This window comes from Manacus candei, unplaced genomic scaffold, assembly GCF_025592945.1.
Source record: "Manacus candei isolate 608988 ecotype Guabito, Panama unplaced genomic scaffold, ASM2559294v1 h1tg000161l, whole genome shotgun sequence".
Lineage (NCBI taxonomy): Eukaryota > Metazoa > Chordata > Aves > Passeriformes > Pipridae > Manacus > Manacus candei.
In genome coordinates, this window is record NW_026138209.1 from 26,090 (window position 1) to 49,705 (window position 23,616).

At 52.9% G+C, this 23,616-nt stretch overlaps 1 pseudogene; it reads left to right on the forward strand.

Moving 5' to 3' along the window:
* The window catches only part of LOC127463453 (zinc finger protein 91-like), a 307,626-nt pseudogene that overhangs the window by 24,697 nt on the left and 259,313 nt on the right, over positions 1-23,616 (forward strand).

Here is a 23,616-nt window from a genome sequence, read left to right on the forward strand (position 1 = left end):
AGGGCCAGGGGGACAAACCCCTCCATCTGTCCCTGCACATGTTGTGTCCAATTCTCAGCCCCCACTTAGGGACAAAGTCAGGCTACATTGGGTGTTTAGCTTTGCATTTGCTTCACTCTTCTGTGCTTCCAACGCACACACACCCCAGTCTGGGCAGAGTCTGGCCCCCCAGAGAACACAAGACCTGACTATTTGTGGTTCCTGCTGCAGTGGCTGCAACTTGAGCCACAATCTGTGCCAGGAGCAGAGAGGTCCCTCCTCACAGAAACTTCTTGGCAATGGAGTTCTTAAGAAAAGGGGACAGGCTGTGGGGATCAGTGCAGGGCACAGCCAGGGACGTGTCTTGACCAGCCTCCTGTTTAACAGGACCAGCTTCTTCAGTGTCTTTTCTCTCTCTTTCATCATGCTTGTTCCTCCAGAAACCACTGGGGTCCCACCCTTTCTTTGGTTCTTTCCTAGGTTCTTTCCATCATAAGTCTTGCCCAGTCCCCAAAACCCCTTTCTGGCTGCCCATCATGAGTCTCAGACCCCGAGTCTGAATCCCCCATCCTCAGCTGCAAGGTCACCCTGAGAGGTTCTGCCATTGACCCACTTGCTTAAAGTTTCATACAGATACCTTGGAACTTCCTTTCAGTTAATTTTTTACCTTTTGCACTTAGAAGGGATTCTCCAAAAACATGGCAATTCATGTCCTTGACATAGAAATTCTTTGGAGAAGGAGTCTGGGACTTAAAACTCAAAAAATGACAGAATGATTTGGCTTGGGAGGGAGCTAAAATGTCATCTGGTCCAAGTCCCTGGACAAGGAGAATGGTATCTTTTACTAATTGAGGTTATTCACACTCCCTGACCTTGGACAAATGCAGGGTTGGGACATCCAGTTCTCTGGAAACCTGTTCCAGTTCTTGCCGCACTTATTGTTAAATCTTTCCTCTTATTATCCAATATAAAACTCTTCTCTTTCAGTTCAAAGCCACTGCCCCATGTTCTGCCACTACAGGCCTTGGTAAAAAGTATCCCTGTGGTTTACTCAGACTATGAGCACGACATTTTCATCTGCAAAAACATTAGTGAGTGCCCAGAGATCTCCCAAGATGGGCTTTAAAGGTCTCAAGCACATGAGCACTAGAGAGGGGCTAAGGAGCTGTGGCCTCAGTGGTGTGGAGACTGAGGACACTACAGGACAGCCCTGAGAGGGCTTGAAGGGAGGATTTAGAGATGGTGGATCCTTTTGTCAGAGCAGAAAAGAGCATGAGAAAGAAAGAATTAATGGCAAGTGCAGCTGGGGAGGTCCTGAGTGGACATGAGGAAAAAGGAATTTCACTCCATGGAAAACGCTGTGCTGGAACACGTCACCCAGGAGGAGTCTGGATGAGCCCAAGGCTTTGTGTGTGCAGGAAGAGCCAGGGAGGACGCAGAGATGTCAGTGCAGGAAGGTGCCAGCCAGGTGGGGCAACCGGGGGGATGACGACAGCCTGCAGGGAAAGGGGCAGGGCATGGACACCGTAGGACAGCCTGGGCTGGAGAGGAGACAGGCATGGGGAGAAGCTGAAAGGCCCTGACACAGCCACCTTCTGCAGGCCTTTGGCCAGGGCTGCTGTCTGTGCCCCTGATGCCAGGAGGAGGGGAGTGCCCCTTGCAGCCCTGGGGCCTCATGGCCTCCTTGTCCCTGCTCAGTAGCCTGGCAGGTGCCACCCCATGGTCCTGCCCTTGGCATTGCACATCCCACATCCCAGTGCCCCAGGAAGAGCCCTGAGGAATGAGGCAGGGACAGGATCTGCCTTCCCAGGGGCTGGGGGTCAGGGCTTGGCCCATTGGATTAATGAAATACATCCAGGTTTCCTCAGCATCAGAGCCCCCTTTCCCTTGCTTGTCCATTCTTGTCATCACTGTCTGCAATTTTCTGTTCCAACTTGAATCTGGGGACACTTTCACAGTCGTGTCCCTCATTGAGACCCAGTAACAGTACAAGAAACTTCAGTATTTCAAACTCATTTTGAGTTCTTGAAAAGTTGTTTGAACTTCCTCTCAGGGACTGAGTTTCACATAAACAACACAAACCCCCTCTGGGGGTCATTAAAGACCTGGAGCTGTTGCTGTGCTGCTGAGCTGAGCGGAACTCCTGGCACACAGGGAGCTCCTGGCAAGCAAGAAGAGCTTCAAAGAGACAGCTCTGCTGGTGAGCAGCTCCTCTGCACAGCCCAGCAGGGCTGAGGGCACTGCCTGCAGCACCCAGGGCACAGGAGAGAAGGCAGAGAGATGAGAGGCAGCCTGGGCTGGGAGGTGACTGAGCTCTCACTACAGGAGAAACCTTCCCAGGATTTGAAGGAAGAATTCTCTGGTTGTAGGAAAGTTCAACTTGCCCTCCTGGAGGCATCTCCTAAAGCTGCCACATCCCACAGCTTCTATGATCTTTCAGCAGGACACTCCCAGTTGCTGCAGTGCAGGGGAAGTGGCCACATGGCAGAGCAGGGCAGGAGCTGCAGGCAGCAAGGGCAGAGAGGAGAAGGGAGCAGGAGGTTCAAGGGATCCTGGGGTGGGAGGACAGGGCAGAGCTGCTCAGGGCAGGAACCTTGCCAGCCCTTTGCCATGGTCAGGCTCTGGCTGCAGAGCAGTGCAGGTGAGTTCCTGCAAGTGCCTCTCCCAGCTGCCAAATGGCAGCAGTGGCAGGAGCTGTCAGGATGGCTCTGCTGGATTTGCTGGGGTGCAGCAGGAGAAGCTGCTGCAGAGCAGGACTTGCTGCTGCCCCCTCAGAGGCCCAGGGCAAGAAGGTTCCCTGTGCCAGGGCTGGCTGTGGGGTGGGAAGGTGGGGGTGCAGCCAGGGGTGCCCAAGGCTGTGGTGCAGAGCAGGGTCCTGCCCCCAGGGCTCCGTGTGCTGGGCAGGGACTCTGCTGCCTTCCAGGGTCAGCTCTCAGCCCGGCCAAGGAGCTGCCACGGGGCTGGGGGAGAAGGGCTGTGGGGAAGGAACAACTCCTGGCAGGGCAGAGCAGGGCATTGTCCTTCTGATCTCCAGTGTGCTGCAGGGATGAGGGCTGGTCACAGTTCCAGATCAAAGCAGGAAATTTCCCAGAAGGTATTTGCAAGAGGCACAGACAGACAGGGGGTACCTTCAAGAGAATGAACCAGTTCTTTCAGTGTTATACTCTGGGTTGTCTGGGTGCTGACTGCGACAGAGAAATGAATCTCTCAGCGCAGGAGGAGACACTGAAACTTGAACTCTGTTAGGTTAGAGGGGATTGAACCTGACAGTATCAGTCATCAAAACTGTCTTATAGAGGCATCAGTGTCACTTTTCCAGCCTCCCCAGGGTTGCTCTGGCATTGCCATCAGAGCCTGCCCAGCCAGGGATTCCCCTGGGCAGTGCCCTGTGCTGCTGGGAGGGCTCTGCAGGGCAGAGCTGAGCCCCCAGGGCTGGGATGGGCTCTGGCAGCACTGGCAGGACCCAGCCCTGGGCCCAGGGAAGCAGCTGCTGGCAGGGACAGCTCCAGGCAGCAGAGCCCTGGGCAGGGAGTGGGGGGCAAGTGCCCCCAAGGCCTGGGGGAGGGGGCGTTCAGGCAGCTCTGGGGGCCCTTCCCTGCTGCTCTGCTGGGCACTGTGTGCTGGGCAAGGAGCTGCCTCTGCCTGGAGAACATCTCCCTGCGGGACCCTGCCCTCTCTGCTGGGTCTGTGCTGCTGGGTTTGGTGCTGCCCCCAGCAAGGCCCAGCTTTGCCTGGGTAGGATCCTGGGCAGGGCTGAGCCTTCCCTTGGGGGTGGGCCCTCTCCTGTCCCAGCCCTTGGCTTCTCTGCAGGAGGGTTCCTGTCCTGCTGTGTCCAGCACAACTGCAGTGCTGGCCTGGAAACACGTTGAAATGCTTGGCAGCACATGGCAAGAGCTCCTGCCACACACAGCCCTCTGCCAGCAACTATTAGAGAGAAAAAAATGATTTAATCCTTAAATTAATTGTATTGAAATCTGGAGTGATATTGTCAGAGGTGTCTGTCCAAACTTTTCCTTGTGGCTTCCTTTGCTGAGCAGACCCCGTGCTAAGAAGCAGCAAATGTCCAACAGCAGCTCCCTCACCCAGTTCCTCCTCCTGGCATTTGCAGACAGGAGGGAGCTGCAGCTCCTGCACTTCTGGCTCTTCCTGGCCATCTCCCTGGCTGCCCTCCTGGCCAACGGCCTCATCCTCAGCGCCGTAGCCTGTGACCACCACCTGCACACCCCCATGGGCTTCTTCCTGCTCAACCTCTCCCTCACAGACCTGGGCTGCATCTGCACCACTGTCCCCAAAGCCATGCACAATTCCCTCCATAACACCACAACCATCTCCTACATGGGATGTGCTGCACAGGCCTTTTTGTTTCTGTTCTTCGTCTCAGCAGAGTATTTCCTCCTCACCATCATGTGCTACGACCGCTACGTTGCCATCTGCAAACCCCTGCACTACGGGACCCTCCTGGGCAGCAGAGCTTGTGCCCACATGGCAGCAGCTGCCTGGGCCACTGCATTTCTCAATGCTCTGCTGCACACAGCCAATGCATTTTCCCTGCCCCTGTGCCAGGGCAATGCCCTGGGCCAGTTCTTCTGTGAAATCCCTGCCATCCTCAAGCTCTCCTGCTCTCACTCAGGCTACCTCAGGGAAACTGGCATTCTTGTGATTACTGCCAGTTCATCAGTTGGTTGTTTCATTTTCATTGTTTTCTCCTATGTGCAGATCTTCAGGGCTGTGCTGAGGATCCCCTCTCAGCAGGGACGGCACAAAGCCTTTTCCACCTGCCTCCCTCACCTGGCTGTGGTCTCCCTGTTTGTCAGCACTGCCACATTTGCCTACCTGAAGCCCCCCTCCATCTCCTCCCCATCCCTGGACCTGGTGGTTGCAGTTCTGTACTCGGTGGTGCCTCCAGCACTGAACCCCCTCATCTACAGCCTCAGGAACCAGGAGCTCAGGGACGCTCTGAGGAAAATGATGACTTGATGTTTTTCAGAAGCAAAAATGTTTCTGTTTTCTGCTCCATAACATTCAGAATGGATGGCCCAGCCTTTCTTCTCAGGTTTTTTATGGCAATAATTTGTGGGAGTTGTTCTCTTTTTTCTTGTAATATTGTTTTCTCCAAAAAAAAATGTTATTCTTCTTACCCTTTCTAATTCATTGTCTACTATTGAATTTGATTCTGATACTGCCTAGATGAGGAATTGTAATGTATGCATTTCAAAAAACCTAATTCTCTTGCAGAAAATTTTTGGTTGAAATCCTTCATTGAAAAATCCTTTGAAGTAGCAGGGACTGTCCCTGTGTGCAGACGTGACAGCCAGCATGAGAATCAAGAAGTGAAAGCCCTGAGAAAAGTCTAAGATGACCTTGTGTTGTTTTCTCTAGGCTGTGATTTACTGCCCAGAAATGAGCTCAGCTATTCTGTTTGCATTCTTACCATATGTGGGTGTGTAAAGGAGTTCCTTAAAACTCCAAGGTCTGTGTGTGTGCTGTGTTAACAGGCCGGCCTGAGTAAGTGATGGATGTGTGACTTGCTTAACCACTCCCAGGTAAATGTGAATGATATAAAAACCCTGAGTGATGGATAATAAAGTGATTTCTGTCCACCAAGTCAGGAGTCCATAATCTTCATTCCATCTGTAAATGGCACCAGAACATTCCATCTATACAGTTGCAGAGAGAAAAGGAGTTCCACCACAGCAGCACTGCCAGGGAGAACGACTTTTCTGAGCTGCTCTCTTTCAACTTCCACGCTCTCCTTCTGCACCCATGTGTAAGACCTGAGCAGTTTGATATTGGGGTGTAGAGATGTAACAAGAACTAATAGTCTTTGCAACAAAATGTGTCATAGAAAATTACCGTGTGCAGTTTACAGAAATCAGCCAAGCACGGTGAGAGAACAATGAAGAAGGGAGCTGAAGCAACAGGTGTATATATAACCAAGAATACTGTCTCAAAGAAGTTCATAAGGCAGTCACCTGGATTTTTGGGGACTCCAAACAGAGAAGACCACCAAAGACACTTGATGAAACCCCTCAGAGACCTTACAAGGATATGTATATATCTTAATAAATTTTGGGAGCTGCAGGTCTGCTGTGTGTGTGAATGCCATGAATATGAAACAGGAATGCAGGGAACAAAAAATGGATAACCATGTAATGCTGACATAGCAGCAGGAGTGAATATACCTCTGTGTTCACTTTGGTGAACTGATTCCCAGGGCACCTGGTTTGCTGAAATCATGCAGTGTGTTGTAATAGAATTGCCTGCCTACTAAAACTCACAAATCGAGTCTTAGAGGTTTCTTTAAGAGCTGGTTTTAGGCAACAACAGTGCTTCATGGCCCCTCACAGCCCCTTACAGCCCCTCACAGCCCCTCATGGTCCCTCACAGGCTCTCACAGCCCCTTATGGTCCCTTACAGCCCCTCACAACCCCTCACAGCCCCTCATAGCTCTCACAGCCCCTCACAGCCCCTCATAGCTCTCACAGCCCCTCACAGCCCCTCATGGCCCCTCACAGCCCCTCGTGGCCCTTTACAGCCCCTCACAGCACCAGATGTGGGGATTCTCCCAAAGGAGAAGGGATCAGGGCCTGCTTGTCCTCCTTTTAGTTGGGTCATTTTATAGCAATGAGTAAAGAAAGGTTGAAATGAAACAGTTTGCACCATTTCCCTCTGCTTTAATTTGGGGGGGCTGAAGCTCTCTGCTGACGGTGGCCCGAGTGTGACCATCAGTGCAGCCCCCCAGCCCCCTTTGTTCCCCCCTGTCATTCCTGGTTCCAAAGCCCCCCGGCTCTGGAGGAGGCAGAGCTGCAGCACCGTGGGCTCCGTCCCCGGCCCAGCCGGGGCTCTCGGGCAGGAGCAGCAGCAGCGCAGCCCCTTCCCACCTGCTCTTGCCTTGGCTTTGCCTGGGAAGCCAGAAGCCTCTGGAAATCAGCACAGCCACTGCAACAAGAGCCAGGCCTAAAAGAGTTAACTGAGATATCTTGGCCTGCTAAGAAACCCCAATACCTGTGTTGCTAGAAGAACATTTCAGGAGCACTGGTTAATACCATGTTCTGTTCTGCTCACTGGACCAAAGGACTTATTATAGAGAGGAGTAGTACACACATGGTAATAAATTAGGTAAACTAGACATTTGAATAAGATACAGAAGGCCCAAAGCCAGGGTTTTGCAAGCTTGAAGAATTCAGGTCACCTGACAAAGAAAATTGAAGAGGTCAAATCAAGGAAGATATCCATGGTGACCACCAGAGGGATGAAGGCTTGAGGAGAAGACCCCCGAGTAGAAGACTGTGCATGCCTGGAAAGACTCCACCCAGAAACCAGCCTACTTATTAATATGTATGTTAAATGGTTTAACCATGTATCTAAAGTGTATAAAATGGCTTCCTTTTGCACATTCAGGTAGAGCAAGCTTGTCCAGCGCGAGCTGGCTTGCTCACAACGTTGAATAAACAAATACTTTGCAGCTTAAAAATACAAAATTCTCTGAGCAGTTAATCATATCGAGGTTTTTCAGCAGCAAAGAGGGTTGGGAGAGTTCCAGACTGCTCAGGTTGGGAAGGGGATAGGGCAAGTCCTCCTGCAGTCATTCTCAGGCATTGGAAGGACAAGGCAGGGATTGTAGAACCCCTGTGGGATGGAATAGAAGAGGATGTTGTGTGCCCAGACTTTATCAAGGCCCCTGACATGGTCTCCTGTGGTCTCCTTATGGCCAGACTGGTGAGAGCTGGACTGAAGAAGTGGAAGATGTGGTGGGTGGGAAGCTGGTTGAATGAAGAGTGTCAAATCAAATCCATGGTACAAAGTCCTCTTGGCAGCAACTTCTGGATGAAATCCCTCAGTGATCAGCCCTTGAACACCACTGTAGAACATCTTTATTATCTCTCTGTACATTGGGACAAAATGTGTTTTCAAGTCCTTTGTGAATGATGCCAAATTTCAGGGAGCCCTTGAGCAACCTGTCCTGGTTAAAAGACACATATTGGGGCAGAAACTCCCATAAAATGAATTCACTCCTCTTTTATTCCCCACCACTACAGGGAGACAAAATACAAAGAGGTATAAGTGAAAAAAAATAACAGTTCACTGACAAGAAATACAGCAGCAAAACCAGCAATACCAACAGAACAGTTCAAAGCTACAACAGAGAAATTGCCTCCTCTCTCCCCCTGTCCCAACTCTCTTTTGTAAACAGATGAAAACAGGGATCAACATGTTTCCCTTCTCCCTTTTCCCCCTGAATGAACAAAGAACAAAAAACCAAAACCATGGGAAAGAGGGGGCAAAGGAAAATGTGGGAAACTCTCTCATCTCAGATCAGTTGTGCTACCCAAGAACACGCTGACTCCAGAGGTGTCCAAGCGGGGCAGAGCCGGCGACTCCGGTCCGTGCGGCGGCGGGGGGGAGGCAGCGGCTCTGCTTGATTCCATGGAGTTCTGGGGAGGCACAGTGGGTGCCATGAGACTCTTCAGTATCACTGTGGCCCCTTGTTTCCATGAGGCTCTGAAATGTCTCAGCATTCCTTTGGTTTCATGAGGTCCTGCAGTGTCACAATGCCACTTGATTCCGTGGCATTACAAAGGATCAGAATGGCCCCTTGATTTAAGGCCAACTGCACATGGGGCTGCCTTGGGGGGAGTGTGGGCACCCAGACAAGGGAGTTGTCACCCCCCTGGACTCAGCCCTGGGGTCACCACATCTGGACTGGTCTGTCTGGGTGTGAGGTTCCCCATTCTGGAGGAATGAGGAAGAACTGGAGAGGGTCTAGAGGAGATCTGACAGGATGGAGCTTTTCTCTGTATTGGAAATAGAATGAAATCTCCACAAAGAGCAGCACTGAAGGTTCAGACTGGAGGTGAGGAAAAAGAAATGTCACTCAATGGGGACCCTTGTGCTGCAAGAGGTCACCCAGAGGGAGTCAGGATCAGCCCATGGCTTTGTGTTCCAGGGAACAGCCAGAGCTGGTGCAGAGCCATCAGGGAGGGTCTAGAAATGCTGCTGGGAGGGGGTGGGAAAGCAGGAGGGGTGTGTGCAGCCTGCAAGGGCAGAGCAGCAGCAGGGCCAGGGCAGGACAGCCTGCAGGAGAGATGGCCAAGGGCTCTGGCAGGGCTGCAAGGCCCAAAGGCACCCAGGCCTTTGTCCCCTTGCCTCTGGCAGCTGCCTCTGCCACTCAGGCCACCACAAGCAACTTGTCTGGCAGGTTCTGCACTTGGTTTCTGCCTCGCCCCTCCCTCAGGAGCCTGGCAGGGGTTGCCCAGTTTTGGGCCTTTGTTGTTCCTCCCCCTGCCATCCCAGTGCCCCCCAAACAGCCCTGAGCCAGCCGGGAGGGACAGGATCTGCTGGGCCAGGGCCTGGGGCTCAGGCCTTGGCCTTTGTGCTCCACAAAACCAAGGCAGGCTTTGCTCAGCATTGCAGGGGCCTGCCCAGAGCCTTTGTCTGCCTGCACTCCTGGCCTCCAAGGAGCTGCTCCAAGGAGTCCCTGGGGAGGCTTTGGCAGTGCCTGCCCTCAGTGGGGCCCAGCAATGCTTCAAGGCACTTGCACTTTGGCTTCTGACTTCTTCAGCAGCTGCTTCAATCTTCTCTCAGTACCTCAGGGTCATGGGCTGGGCTGCAAACACACTGTGGGGCTCATTAAAATCCAGAAATCCCTCAGGATCTTTTTGTTTTCCTTTAATTGTCTTCAAGGCAATTTCAAAACAAGTCTTCGAAGTTTGTACTTGTTTTGTTTTAATTCAATGATGGCTATTTTTTAGTTCAGAGAAGAGGTGATAGAGGTGTTCTCCAAGTGATCTTGATGCTGAGTGTCTCCTCAGGAGATCCACACTGACCCTGGATGATCAACCTTGCTCCTCACCTCCCAGCCTCACCAGCTCTGACATGACCCATCTTGGACTGACAGCTGATGCAACTCCAAACACACTGTGGGACCATTAAAACACAGGAAAACAAATTATTTCCCTTTCTTCTAATTGTCTTCAAGTCATCAAGATTTCTACAGCTAATTAGAGTTGTTTTGTAGTTTAGCTAAGGAGGAAGATTTTAAAGTGGACGTCATGAAAAATATATATTTTTTGATGAAAGAGAATGATTTACACAGAGTCTTGGGTCAGGGTGCAAAGGATTTTGATCCAAAGACAAGGGGGCAAAAGACATTAGTAGCACTTAATCATTGACCTATTGAACAATTATCAAGTGGTTCAATAGCATTTGCTACAATTTAAACAGTGACTGAATTATAGATTCACAACATTCCAACCACAGTCAATTCACACCCACACCCAGGCAGAGATGTGTGGACACATCAAGAGCTGGGAGTGGAAAAGTCCCTCTCCCAAATTCTCCTTGTTGTCAGGGAAACACTCCCCCAAATCCCTTTGTGTTTGCCAACACACAAGGGTCACAGCTGGAGGAGTGTTTGTTGAGGGGGATCAGAATTGTCCTGGGCATCACTGAGGGTCTTTGGAGTGTTGCAAACTGGAGGGTTCCCGAGCTGGGAGAGGCTGCCAGAGGTGTCCCACTGAGAGGGAGGTGCTGGGGAGCTGCTAGGGCCTCCCTCAGCCCCACTGGTTGTGGGCTCACAATGGGACTGGCTTTAGTGATCTGCTGAATTTCCATCCTGGTGTCAGGAATGACTGGAGTTTCCAAACTATTTGGGAATTGTATCCAAACTGTTCCATTTGGGCTGTGATTCAGGCAGGGAATATTCCAAGGCTTTCATGGGATGACTGATTATCCTGTGTTCCCCAGATGTTCCACTCTGGATTGTTCCCACCTTTATCATCCAGGAGCACCTGGTCCAGTCCAGGGACACTTCCCCACACCCTGGTCCAGTACAGATGCTCTTCATTGCTCAACTGGTTTGGTCAAGGCTTGTCAGGAGCTCCTGAGATCATACCTGTAAGAAGGATGGGCACAGACTTAGTTGTAATAAGACAAGTGATAATGGTTTTCAACTAAAAGAGAGCAGATTTGAAATAGATATAGGGAAGAAATTTTTTACACTGAGGGTGGTGAAACACTGGCACAGGTTGCCCAGAGAGGTCATAGATGCCCCAGCCTTGGAAACATTCAAGGTCAGCTTAGAAAGGGCTCTGAGCAATCTGATCTAGTTGAATGTAAACCTGTTCACTGTGGGGGGGTTGGACTAGATGTCCTATAAAGGTCTCATCTGATTCAAACTATTTCGGATTCTATAGTTCTTTCCTACAGAGCCAAGGCTGACAAGGATCCCACAGGTTTCAGACCCAGCTGAGCATCCCCTTTGATGGCCCATCTGGCAGCTCTGCTAAAAAGCTGCTGCAAAGAACCTCCAGACCTAAAGGAGCTTTTGTGCTGGGCTGAGCTGTGGCTCTCAGGGCTGGGGGTTGGCTTTTGGCTACCAGGTGCCCACCAAGGCTCTCTCACTCCTCCTTCTTCTCCAACCCCCTTGGTGCCTGCAGGGTTGTTTCTCCCCCATTTCTCTCACTCCTCTCTGGGTTCCAGCACCCTGGATTTTATCCTTTCTCCAAAGGGTTGTCTCAGAGGTGCCTCTGGAATTGGTTTTTGGCTCAGCTTTGGGCACTGGCTGATCTATTTTGGAGCCACCTGAAACTGGCTCTCTCTGACACAGAGTCAACTCCTCATCTCCTCTTCCCTAAGGGAAACCTGCAGCCCCCTCCCTGCTACCAAACCTGATCCACAGGGTCATTCAAGTGCCCAGGAATACAGGAGGTCATTGAGCCCATTATTCCTCAGGCTGGTTAAACACGACTTTTTCCTCTTCCTGTCCCTGACTGCAGGTTCTTTCTGTCAGAGCAGAGCTGGGCTGGACCTCAGCCGTGCTTTGCTCCAGAGCCTGCTGGGGTGGGGGCAGATGGCAATGGAAGAGTTGGGTTGGACTGGATGAGCCTTGTGGGTCCCTTCCACCTCAGCATATTCTGTCATTCTGTGTTTGTTTGGGTTTGGTTTGGTTGTGTTTGGTCTTTTTCCCTCCTTTTGAATTGCTTTTCCTCTGACCCATGAGTTTTTTCTTCATTGTCCTGGGCCTTGCTGGGCACCTGATGGTAAGACTAGTTTATCCAACTCACTCATCTTGACCACATTTTTTGTACAAGTCACCATTAACTAGAGGAGGTTTCTCACAGACTCGCTGCAACTTGGCCTCATCCACAAAGGAGTGGAAAGTGCATTTCATCCCATCACCCAGAGACATAATAAAGATGTTCCATAGGAATGGTCAAGGGCTGGTCCCTGATGGATGTCACCTGGGAGTTGCTGCCAAGAGGAATTTGTCCCATGAGTTTTGACCCTCATCAGTCATTCAACTTCCCCCCCACCACATGTTTCACTTGTCCAGTCCAGCTGTCACCAGTCTGGCTCTAAGGAGACCACAGGAGACCATGTCAAGGGCCTTGCTGAAGTCTGGGCATACAACATTGCCTTCTTTTCCCTCCCACAAGGGTTCTGCAATCCCTGCCTTGTCCTTCCCATGCCTGGCAATGGCTGCAGGAGGACTTGCCCTATCCCCTTCCCTGCAGAGCCTGAGCAGTCTGGAACTCTGCCAACCCTCCTTGCTGCCCTGTTTGCAGACTGGTTCCATGTCTGCCTTTGCCAAGGCCCCAGGAAGCTCTGGGATGACTCTGGCCTTTCCAAGGGTTTGAGAGAGGTCTCCCAGTGACACTGCCCAGCCTTCTCAATATCCCTGACTCCAAAACCTTTTCTATTATCCCAAGGGTCCAGTCTAGTGCTCAGGACACAACACATATTCTCATGGTTCTTCAGGAAAAAATTAGAAGTGATTTCATTATAGAGGTCAACTGGTGGAGCAGCCCAGTCTGGTCTGGCCCCACAGCAGTGCCCAGCCCAGGGTGCTGCAGAGCTCTGGGCACTCCCCCCACAGCCCCAGCCCCTCTGAAGGGCACAGCAGCTCCTGGGGCACACAGAGGAGTCTCAGCATCCCCATCAGCTCAGGGGCTGGACACTCAGCATGGCAGCAGGAAATGGGGGTCAGGGAAACTGCAGGGGCCCTGGTGTCACCTCCAGGAGATGCCCAGCACAGCCTGACTGTGCCCCTCAGTGCCAGCCCCTCTGCCCAGCCCAGCACAGAGTCCTGGCCCAGGGACAGAGCAGCCTGTCCTCAGGGGGGCTGCAGAAAGAGGTGTCTCTGTGTCAGGGATTCCTCTCTGCAGGCCCAGAAATGCTGCCTTGATCTTCTCCAGGGACATCCCTTTGCCCAGGTCAGTGTGCCCAGGCTGCCTTGGCCAGTTGCAGATCCCAGCCTGGGATCCCTGCAGGGCCCTGAGCTGGAGGTGCTGCTCTGCACAGGGAGGGGCTGTGGCACCCTGGGCTGAGCCTGCACTGGCCATGCTGGTCAGGGTGGGGAGCAGACCCAGCAGGATGGGGATCACTGCTCTCCACCCTCTGCCATAGTCCTGGGAGGCTCAGTAGGCAAAAACAAGGCTGGGCAGGACCATGGGCTGTTTCTAATGGCACAAAGGGCAGGGCAGGGCTCCACTCCATGCAGCCTGTGGGCTGGAGAGTTCTTCAGGACACCCTCCTGGAAAGCCCAGCCCTGGCTCTGGTACAACCCTCCCTGAACTGGGGAGGCACAAAGGGGAGTTCACTGCGGGTGAGATGAGTCACTGGCCAGAGTCCTTTCTCTGTTCCTACTGTGTCCCCTGGGGTTGCAGAACTCTCCTTTACCAGTTCACAGGCAGATTTAGGACTTGATCTCTGGTGACTCCACCCTGGGCAGGATTCTGCTCCAGGGCTCCATTCCCTGCTGACTGGATGGGACGGGCTGTCCCTGCAGATCCTCTGTGCTCTCCTGCACTGCCTGAGTTCCTACAGACAAGTCCTCACCTTCCATCAGACCCTCACAAGCTGCAGAGCCCCAGGCAGGTGACTTGGAGACCATTTGCCACTGGTCACCAGCACAGAACATCTGAACCAGCCCTCAGTCCCTCAAGTACCCCAGTGAGTTGCTTTCCTCACTGTTGTTGGAGGGATAATCTGGAAAAAAGAATTCAAGTCCTTTATTATACTCCGAGTTTGTGATTCCTCGTGTACAGAATAATAAAGGCAGGAGGTTTGACAAAGAAGTTGCTGCAGGAACTTTTATTTTGTTTAAATGCACACAGAGAATGATTCCTCATTTACCCAATTGCAGGTCAAAACAAATAAGTAGAGAGAGAATTAGGTATGGGATATAGAATAAATTTCTGTGTTAACTTTAAAAGAGGAAAAATATAAGAAATTCCCCCCCCCCCAAAAGTCTCAAAAGCTTTAGAAGGCAGTCTGGGCCACTAAAGGGTTACACAAAGAGTGTTCTGCAGTAGAAAAGACGCAGGTTTTTACTCCTGAAAAACATCCAGTCATCATTTTCCTCATGGCATCCTTGAGCTCTTGGTTCCTCAGGCTGTAGATGAGGGGGTTCAGTGCTGGAGGCACCACCGAGTACAGAACTGCAACCACCAGGTCCAGGGATGGAGAGGAGATGGAGGGGGGCTTCAGGTAGGCAAATGTGCCAGTGCTGACAAACAGGGAGACCACGGCCAGGTGAGGGAGGCACGTGGAAAAGGCTTTGTGCCGTCCCTGCTGAGAGGGGATCCTCAGCACAGCCCTGAAGATCTGCACATAGGAGAACACAATGAAAATGAAACAACCAAACACTAAACAGGCAATAACCACAATGAGCCCATTTTCCCTGCAGTAGCCTGAGTGTGAGCAGGAGAGCTTGAGGATGGCAGGTATTTCACAGAAGAACTGGCCCAGGGCATTGCCGTGGCACAGGGGCAGGGAAAATGTATTGACTGTGTGCAGCAGAGAATAGAGAAAGCCAGTGGCCCAGGCAGTTGCTGCCATGTGGGCACAAGCTCTGCTGCCCAGGAGGGTCCCGTAGTGCAGGGGTTTGCAGATGGCAACGTAGCGGTCGTAGCACATGATGGTGAGGAGGAAATACTCTGCTGAGATGAAGAAATAAAAGAAAAAGAGCTGTGCAGCACATCCTGTGTAGGAGATGGTTGTGTTGTTCTGGAGGGAATTATGCATGGCTTTGGGGACAGTGGTGCAGATGCAGCCCAGGTCTGTGAGGGAGAGGTTGAGCAGGAAGAAGCCCATGGGGGTGTGCAGGTGGTGGTCACAGGCTACGGCGCTGAGGATGAGGCCGTTGGCCAGGAGGGCAGCCAGGGAGATGGCCAGGAAGAGCCAGAAGTGCAGGAGCTGCAGCTCCCGCCTGTCTGTGAATGCCAGGAGGAGGAACTGGGCCATGGAGCTGCTGTTGGACATCTTTTGTTTCTTGGCATAGGACCTGTTCAGGAAAGGAAGACAGTTTAGACAGACCTCTATGAAAAAGCCACTCCATTTCTAAAAGAAATCCATGTGTCAAATGTCACCAAATACACTACCAAGGAGTCAGGTTTGCTCTGCTGCAGTGAGACATGGAATTTTTTTGGTAGAGTTCTCATACACACAAGGAATGTCAGATGTAAGCGACTTTGAATACAAAAGTTCCGTCTCTACACCCATGAATCAGAAGAGCTGGGGCTGCAGAGCAGAAGCTTAGTCTCAGCTTAGAAAAATTTTGCCTGTGTTTTCTGTTTTCACCATCACACCTGGAAGGTTCTTTTCCACTGCAGGAATCCTCATTTCTATGGCCCAGCACACAGTGCCCAGCAGAGCTGCAGGGAAGGGCCCCCAGAGCTGCCTGAACGCCCCCTCCCCCAGGCCTTGGGGGCACTTGCCCCCCACTCCCTGCTCAGGGCTCTGCTGCCTGGAGCTGTCCCTGCCAGCAGCTGCTTCCCTGGGCCCAGGGCTGGGTCCTGCCAGTGCTGCCAGAGCCCAACCCTGGGGGCTCAGCTCTGCCCTGCAGAGCCCTCCCAGCAGCACAGGGCACTGCCCAGGGGCATCTCTGGCTGGGCAGGCTCTGATGGCAATGTTAGAGCAATCCTGAGGAGGCTGGAAAATGACACTGATGCGTCTGTAAGACAGCTTTGATGTCTAATACTCTCAGGTTCAATGCCCTCTAATCTAACAGAGTTCAAGTTTCAGTGTCTCCTCCTGTGCTCAGAGATTCATTTCCCTGTCACAGTCAGCACCCAGACAACCCAGAGTATAACACTGAAAGAACTGGTTCATTCTTGTTAAGAATGTCTGTCTGTGCTTCTTGCAAACACCTTCTGGGAAATTTCCTGCTTAGATCTGGAGCTGTGACCAGCCCTCATCCCTGCAGCACACTTTGGAGATCAGAAGGACTCTGCCCTGCTCTACCCTCCCAGGAGTTGTTCCTTCCCCACAGCCCTTCTCCCCCAGCCCCGTGGCAGCTCCTTGGCCGGGCTGAGAGCTGAGCCTGGCAGGCAGCAGAGTCCCTGCCCCAGCACACAGAGCCCTGGGGGCAGGACCCTGCTCTGCACCACAGCCCTGGGCACCCCTGGCTGCACCCCCACCTTCCCACCCCACAGCCAGCCCTGGCACAGGGAACCTTCTGGCCCTGGGCCTCTGAGGGGGCAGCAGCAAGTCCTGCTCTGCAGCAGCTTCTCCTGCTGCACCCCAGCAAATCCAGCAGAGCCATCCTGACAGCTCCTGCCACTGCTGCCATTTGGCAGCTGGGAGAGGCACTTGCAGGAACTCACCTGCACTGCTCTGCAGCCACAGCCTGAGCGTGGCAAAGGGCTGGCAAGGTTCCTGCCCTGAGCAGCTCTGCCCTGTCCTCCCACCCCAGGATCCCTTGAACCTCCTGCTCCCTTCTCCTCTCTGCCCTTGCTGCCTACAGCTCCTGCCCTGCTCTGCCATATGGCCACTTCCCCTGCACTGCAGCAACTGGGAGAGTCCTGCTGAAAGATCCTGGAAGCTGTGGGATGTGGCAGCTTTAGGAGATTCCTCCAGGAAGACAAGTTAAACTTTCCTACAGCCAGAGAATTCTTCCTTCAAATCCTGGGAAGGTTTCTTGCCTAGTGAGAGCTCAGTCACCGCCCAGCCCAGGCTGCCTCTCATGTCTCTGCCTTCTCTCCTGTGCCCTGGGTGCTGCAGGCAGTGCCCTCAGCCCTGCTGGGCTGTGCAGAGGAGCTGCTCACCAGCAGAGCTGTTTCTTTGAAGCTCTTCTTGCTTGCCAGGAGCTCCCTGTGTGCCAGGAGCCCGGCCCAGCTCAGCAGCACAGCAACAGCCCCAGGCAGCCCTTTCTCTGCCCCTCTGGGCTCCGTTCAGCTGTCCCTGGGGCTCCAGGGAAACTGCTGGGACACAGCCGAAGGAAATAATGATGTGCCTTCTCTCAGCTGGGCACAGACACTTCTTTCAGCACTGTCATTTCTCCAAACAGACACAGAGTTAAGTCCAAGAGTCCCCTTTTCATGTCCCATCATTAGACAGGAAACCCGACAGTGCCCAGGAGGGATCTCCTTCCCCTGCACTGAGGGAAGGACTCAGCTGAGTCAACAGAGGTGTCTCCTTGTGGCTCTGCAGACCCGGGGCCAGAAGGACACTCAGCTCCCTCCACAACCCCCATGGGCTGGGATTCCTCCTGCCCCACTTCAGTGGGACCAAAACAGGCCCCTGCAGGTGACTCCTTGTCCCAGCTCCCATGGGAATGAATGAAGACCAAAGCCAGGCGTGACCTGCTGGGACACAAAGCCCTGGTTCCTTCTGAGGGGCCAGAGGTGACTGAGATTCCTGCTGGGAACTGCAGGCTCCAATGGAGCAGTTCCTAGGGACAGGGCAGCAGCTGTGGGATCTTCTTGGAGGCTGCTGGGACATTGCTTTGGCCAACTTCAGTGGCAGAAGGTGCCCACATGTAGGACAGGGGAACCTGTCACTGTTCCTTCTGTCCAGGGCAGCCCCTAGAGGTGTTCAGGTGACCAAATGGAGTCAGGTGGCACAGGGAGAGAGGTCTCTCTCCTGTTCTTTATCAGGGTATTTTCTACATGTCCTCAGAGTACAATGGCAGTTGTCTCCTGGACATCCCTTCAATGCTGAACCTAATTCAGGGCAGCAGAGCCTGGATTGAACAGCCAAAGAGGGGCCTGTAGTGCCAGGGGAGGTGCCAGGGCTCTGCAGCACAAGTGCAGCAGCTGCCATGGACAGCACAGGGCCTGTGCAGGAACCCCCTCCCCATTCCCAGCAGTTGTGTGACAGGCACCACCCAGGGCTTCTCAGACACATTGGGGGCCTTTGGGGCAGGGAGTGAATCCCAGCCCTGCAGGGACACAAAGGCTGTCCCTTCTCTGCCCAGCCAAGGCCGGGCCAGGCACGAGTCCAAATCCCATCAGCCCAGGCTGTCCACACTTGTTCCCTCACTCTGCTGGCTCTTCTCTCCCCCAGCATTTCAGCAGCATGTGCTGATCTCCTCAGGGATCAGGCCTGGGATTTTCCCCCTGGGCCTGAGTCCCAGCACGTCCACCCCCAAGGCCATTGTCAGCAAAGCCTCTGCACAGCCCAGCTCTCGGGGCTTTCAGAGCAGCTTTCCCCACTGCAAGTCTGTTCTTACCCCGGTGCCCCACTGAGGGGCTGCAGCCAGACAGGCCCCAATGCCCTGCGTGTGGGGCACAGGCAGGAGGAGCTGCAGCCCCAAGTCTCTCTCCATTCCACTTGCAGGCAATAACAGCCCAGGCCTGCTGAGACAGTTCCCAGGTTGCAGGGCTGTGATGGGTTGGGAGAGAAGGCCAAGGAGACACAGGAGAGAAAGAGCAGGAGAGAGGTGTCCTCAGTGGGAAGGAGCTTCCTGGAGCTGTGGAGCTGCTCTAGGGGCTGAACAAACTGGGTGAACTTTTGTGGGTGAGGGTCAGAGGAGAGACTGGTTTGGGTGACCTTGTGGAGTGAGACAAAGAGCCCATTGGAGTTGGCTTTGATAACCTTGGAATTCACTGGAAAGGCCCCATGACAGGATGCAAAGAGTGCCAGAGGTTTGTGCAGGGTCTTGGTGAAGACACCCCTTGGGACACAGACCTTTAGAGCACAGCTGGCAGGTTGGTGGACAACAGGGAGGCTCATCTGCATCTGCTTCTCTCCAAGAGGAACCAAGAGGTTGCCATGGTAACTGACTGTAGCGATGGGAATGTATGGTGGTTGCCATGGTAACTGAGTGTAGCAATGGGAATGTATGAGGGTTGCCATGAAAACTAACCATAGCAATAGAAATGTGTGATGGTTGCCATGGTAACTGACACTGGCAATGAGACTGTATGTGGTTGCCATGGTAACCGACCATAGCAATGGGAAGTATGATGGTTGCCACAGTAACTGACTGTAGTGACGAGAATGTATGGTGGTTGCCATGGTAACTGACCATAGCAACGTGAATGTATGATGGTTGCCATGGTAACTGACCGTACCAACGGAAATGTATGATGTTTGCCATGGTTACTGACCGTAGCGACGAGAATGTATGGTGGTTGCCATGGTAACTGACCATAGAAACAGGACTGTATGATGGTTGATATGGTAACCGACCAAAACAGTGGGAATGTATGCTGTTTGCCATGGTAACCGACCGTAGTAATACAATGTATGAGGTTTGCCATGGTAAATGTCCGTAGCAGTGGGAGGTATGATGGTTGCCATGTGTCCTGGTTAGGACAGCTGGGACCGATTCATCACTGGATGAGTGTAGCCCAAAAGTGTGTATTCTATGGCCTTCCATGCCGTTTTCCCAGAAACTGATGTCAGTAGAGGCCTGCAAGGGGGGGAGGATGTTCCTGAGCAACCTCATGCCCTTTTATGGACTGAGCATCCTCATACCCTTTTATGGAATTCCCCACTCTAAGGGAAGGACGAAGCATCCTTTTATGGAATTCTCCGCTCTGAGGGGAGGACTGGGCATTCCTGCCTGAACTGGAGAATATATAAACCTGGAATTTCAGAACCTTACTACCACTCGTGGGATCCAGAGGAGGACTGCAGCTCACTGCTCTCAACCAGACTGAGACCACCACCCTCAACTGGACTGCAATCACCACTTTTGACCAGACTGCAACACCTCTGCCACCAGCAGGTTTTTTCCCTTCTCCCTTTACTTTGGACTCAAGGGGGGGCCCAAGGAACACCACTTTGTTCATGCCCCAGGGTGCTGGGTTATACATTTGGGTTTTGTGGGTTAAGACCAATTGTTTATTTGTATAATTGTACTTACTGTATTATTTTAATAAATTGTTATTCTGATTTATAATCTCTCCTTTGAATTGAGTTCATTTCCCCTGCTGGTTAACTCTTAAACCAGCACAAGGGGCCAGAACTGGACACAGCACTCCAGGTGGGGCCTCCCCAGTGCCCAGCACAGAGGGGCAATCAGTTCTCTGCTCCTGCTGGCCACACTCTTCTCCACAAAGGCCACGATGCCCTTGGCCTTCTTGCCCCCCTGGGCACACTCTGCCTCATATCCAGCTGCTGCCAAGCAGCACCCCCAAGTCCCTTCCTGCTGAGCAGCTCTCCAGCCCCTCTGCCCCCAGCCTGGAGCGTTCCAGGGGGTTGTTGGGAACCAAGGGCAGGCCCTGACACTTGGCCTTATTGATCCATCCTGTCCAGATCCCTCTGCAGAGCCTTCCTGCCCTCCAGCACATCCACACTCACACCCAACATGGTGTTGTCCACGACTTTCCTGAGGGGGCACTCGATCCCCTGGCCCAGATCATCCACAACAATGTGAAACAGGAGCAGCCCCAACCCTGAGCCCTTGGGAACCCCACTAGTGACCGGCCCCACCTGGATTTCCTTCCATTCCCCACCACTCCCTGAGCCATCAGACACTTTGTCCCCCAGCAAACAGTTCCCTGGGCAAGCCATGAGCAGCCAGTTTGTGCAGGAGATGCTGGGGGAGATGGTGCCAAAGGCTTTCTGGAATTCCACAGAGACACATCCCCAGACTTACCCTCAGCTGCTGAGTGGGTCCTTTGTCAGAGAAGGAGATGAGGTTGGTCAGGCAGGACCTGCCTTTCCCAATCCCACACTGGCTGGGCCTGATCCCCTGGTTGTCCTGCCCCTGCCATGGGATGGCACTGAGGAGGATCTGCTGCATGGACTTCCCCGGTCCTGAGGCCAATGGGACAGGCCAGGAGTTCCCCAGATGCTCCTTTTGGCCCTTCCTGTGCATGGGCATCCCATGTGCTTGTTGCCAGTCAGCTGGGACTTGTGCAGTTCTGCAGCACTGCTGGGCAATGAGTGAGAGTGGCTTGGCCAGCTCTTTCTCCAGCTCCCTCAGGACTCTTGGCTGCATCCCATGTGGGCCCAGGCACTTGGGGGGGTCTCATTGGCAGAGCAGGTCACTGACCATTTCCTCCTGCATTGTGGGGGCTTCACTCAGCTCCCCATCAGCAGCTTCCAGCCAAAGCCTGCCTGCCAGGTGTCCAAGGGGTCAGTTCTGCTGCCCCCTCCTTCCTTCCCCCACAATGGAAAACTCCCTCATTTTGGGTCCCTGTGCCCCAGACGGCTCCGACCACCACCTCACCCACCAGTCCCACAATCATGGAATGCTTTGGCTTGGCAGGGGCCTTCAAGAGCATTTCAACACCCTCAGAGGAAAGAATTCCTTCCTACTCTCTCTTCCAACCCTTCCCTTTCTCAGTGTGAAGCCACTTCCCCTTGTCCTGTCACTCCAGGCCCTTGTCCAAAGTCTCTCTCCATCTTTCTTGTTGGTTCTCTTCAGGCACTGGAAGGCCACAATTAGGTCACCCCAAAGCCTTCTCTTCTCCAGGCTGAACAATCCCAATTCTCTCAGCCTTTCCTCACAGCAGAGCTGCTCCATCCCTCTGATCCTCTTGCTGCTCCCCTCTGGACTTTCTCCAACAGGTCCATGTCCTTCCTGTGCTGGAGCCCAGAGCTGGAGGCAGCTCTGCAGGGGTGACAACATTACAGTCCTGTGTGTTCCAGCAAGGACACTGTGGAACCTCCTGGAGTAAAGGGGCCATTGGGACACTGCAGGGCCTTCTGGAGCCAAAGGAACCCTGGGACACTGTGTAATCTCATGGAATCAAGGGAGCACTGTCACCCTGGAAAAAACTCCTGGAATTCAGGGCCCATTGTGACACTGCAGCTCCCCATGGAACAAAAGGAACCCTGGGAGACTGCAGAAACTCATGGAACCAAGGGACCATTGGGACATTGAGGGGGCTGATGGAATCAGGAGGCCATTGGGACAATCCAGGGCCTCATGAAATCAAAGGAATTCTGGGACACTGTTGAACCTCCTGGAACCAAGGGTTCCTGCTGACATGTGTGTCCTCCTGGAACCAAGGGAGCCCGGAGATATTTCTGAACCTCCCAGAATCCAGGGCCCATTGGGACCCTGCAGAACCTCCTGCATTCAAGTGCTCCTTGTGAAACTGCAGGCTCTCCTGGAACCCAAGGATTCCTGGAACACTGCAGAGCTCACGGAACCAAGGGGCCACTGTCCCACTGCAGCTCCTTCTGAAGCACAAGGGACCCTGGGACAATGGGAAATCTCTGAGAATCCAAAGGGCATTTTGGGGACTGCAGGGCCTCATGGAAGTAAAGGAATCTTTGGAGACTGGGGAAGCTCATGGAATCAAGGGGCCATTGTGACATGTGGGGCCTCCTGGAAGCAAAGGAACCCTGAGAATTTCTGTGGGAACAAGTTAAGGCAGCAGCAGCTGCATTCAGTTAATCAGGATCCAAAAGGAGTGTTTTGGCCTTGACTGGTGTTTTCCATCCAGAGAGTGCTGTTTGCCAAAGTGGAAACCACTTGGAACGCTCTGCATGGTTTTTTCTCTGTGTTTTTCTCTGGTGGCTGAACACAGCCAGTACATGAGGGGAGGGGAATGTGTGGGATCAGGGCACTGCTTTGGGGCCATGCTGGGAATTCCAGTGGACTAAAAGACAAACCCCAGGTGCTGTTTCCAAAGGAACCCCAATTAAAGGGGGACGCCGGAAAGATGGGCGGACAAGTCCTGCAATGGAACTCTGTGTGTGCAGCCTCATTTTCTCCTTCAGTGCCCACAGGAGAGAGGGCAAAAAGTGGGGGTTGGGACCCAAAAACTGTTCAGGGGGGAAATGGGGGATTGAGGGGACAATGGGAATATGGAAGGAACAGGGAGAAGGGTGGAAAAGGGGGGGTGGTCTGGTGGGTCGGATGGTCTAATGGGGGTCTTTGGGCACAGAGGGGTTGGGAAAGGGGGGTGGCCCCCCTGAGCTCCCAACTTCCTGTGGGGTGCTGGATCAAATCTCAGCCTTGGATTATGCCAACACTTTCAGTTTAGAGGAATTACAGAGGTGTAACTGAATCATTTTTGTCCTCCAGGTTAAATGATGGTAAACCAGATCTACTGAGAGAAATTAATTTATTTAGGGTTCCAAATGATCAGACAAAAGATCTTCATCAGAATTATTTACTGCACAACAGAAACACTAAAACTACCAGGAGAACAGCATAAGATAGGACAGTGCTCTACATTAAAGCAATTGTTGAAGCAATTCTACCCAAGCTGGCACAAAACCTGTAATTCCTAATAACGGTTGGATGGAACTCCCCCAGACCAACATTCATGGAGAGAGATCTCTGCTCTCAACCTCCAGCAGTGACCTTGGGGGGTCCCCAGCCAGGGCAGGAATCTCCACACACCCCCCAAGAAGGGTTCTGTTGGAAGAAGCTGCCCTTGGGAAAGGGGACTGGTCTTTTCTCGTCAAAAGTGATGGACTGACAGTCACTGGTCTCAGGGGTTG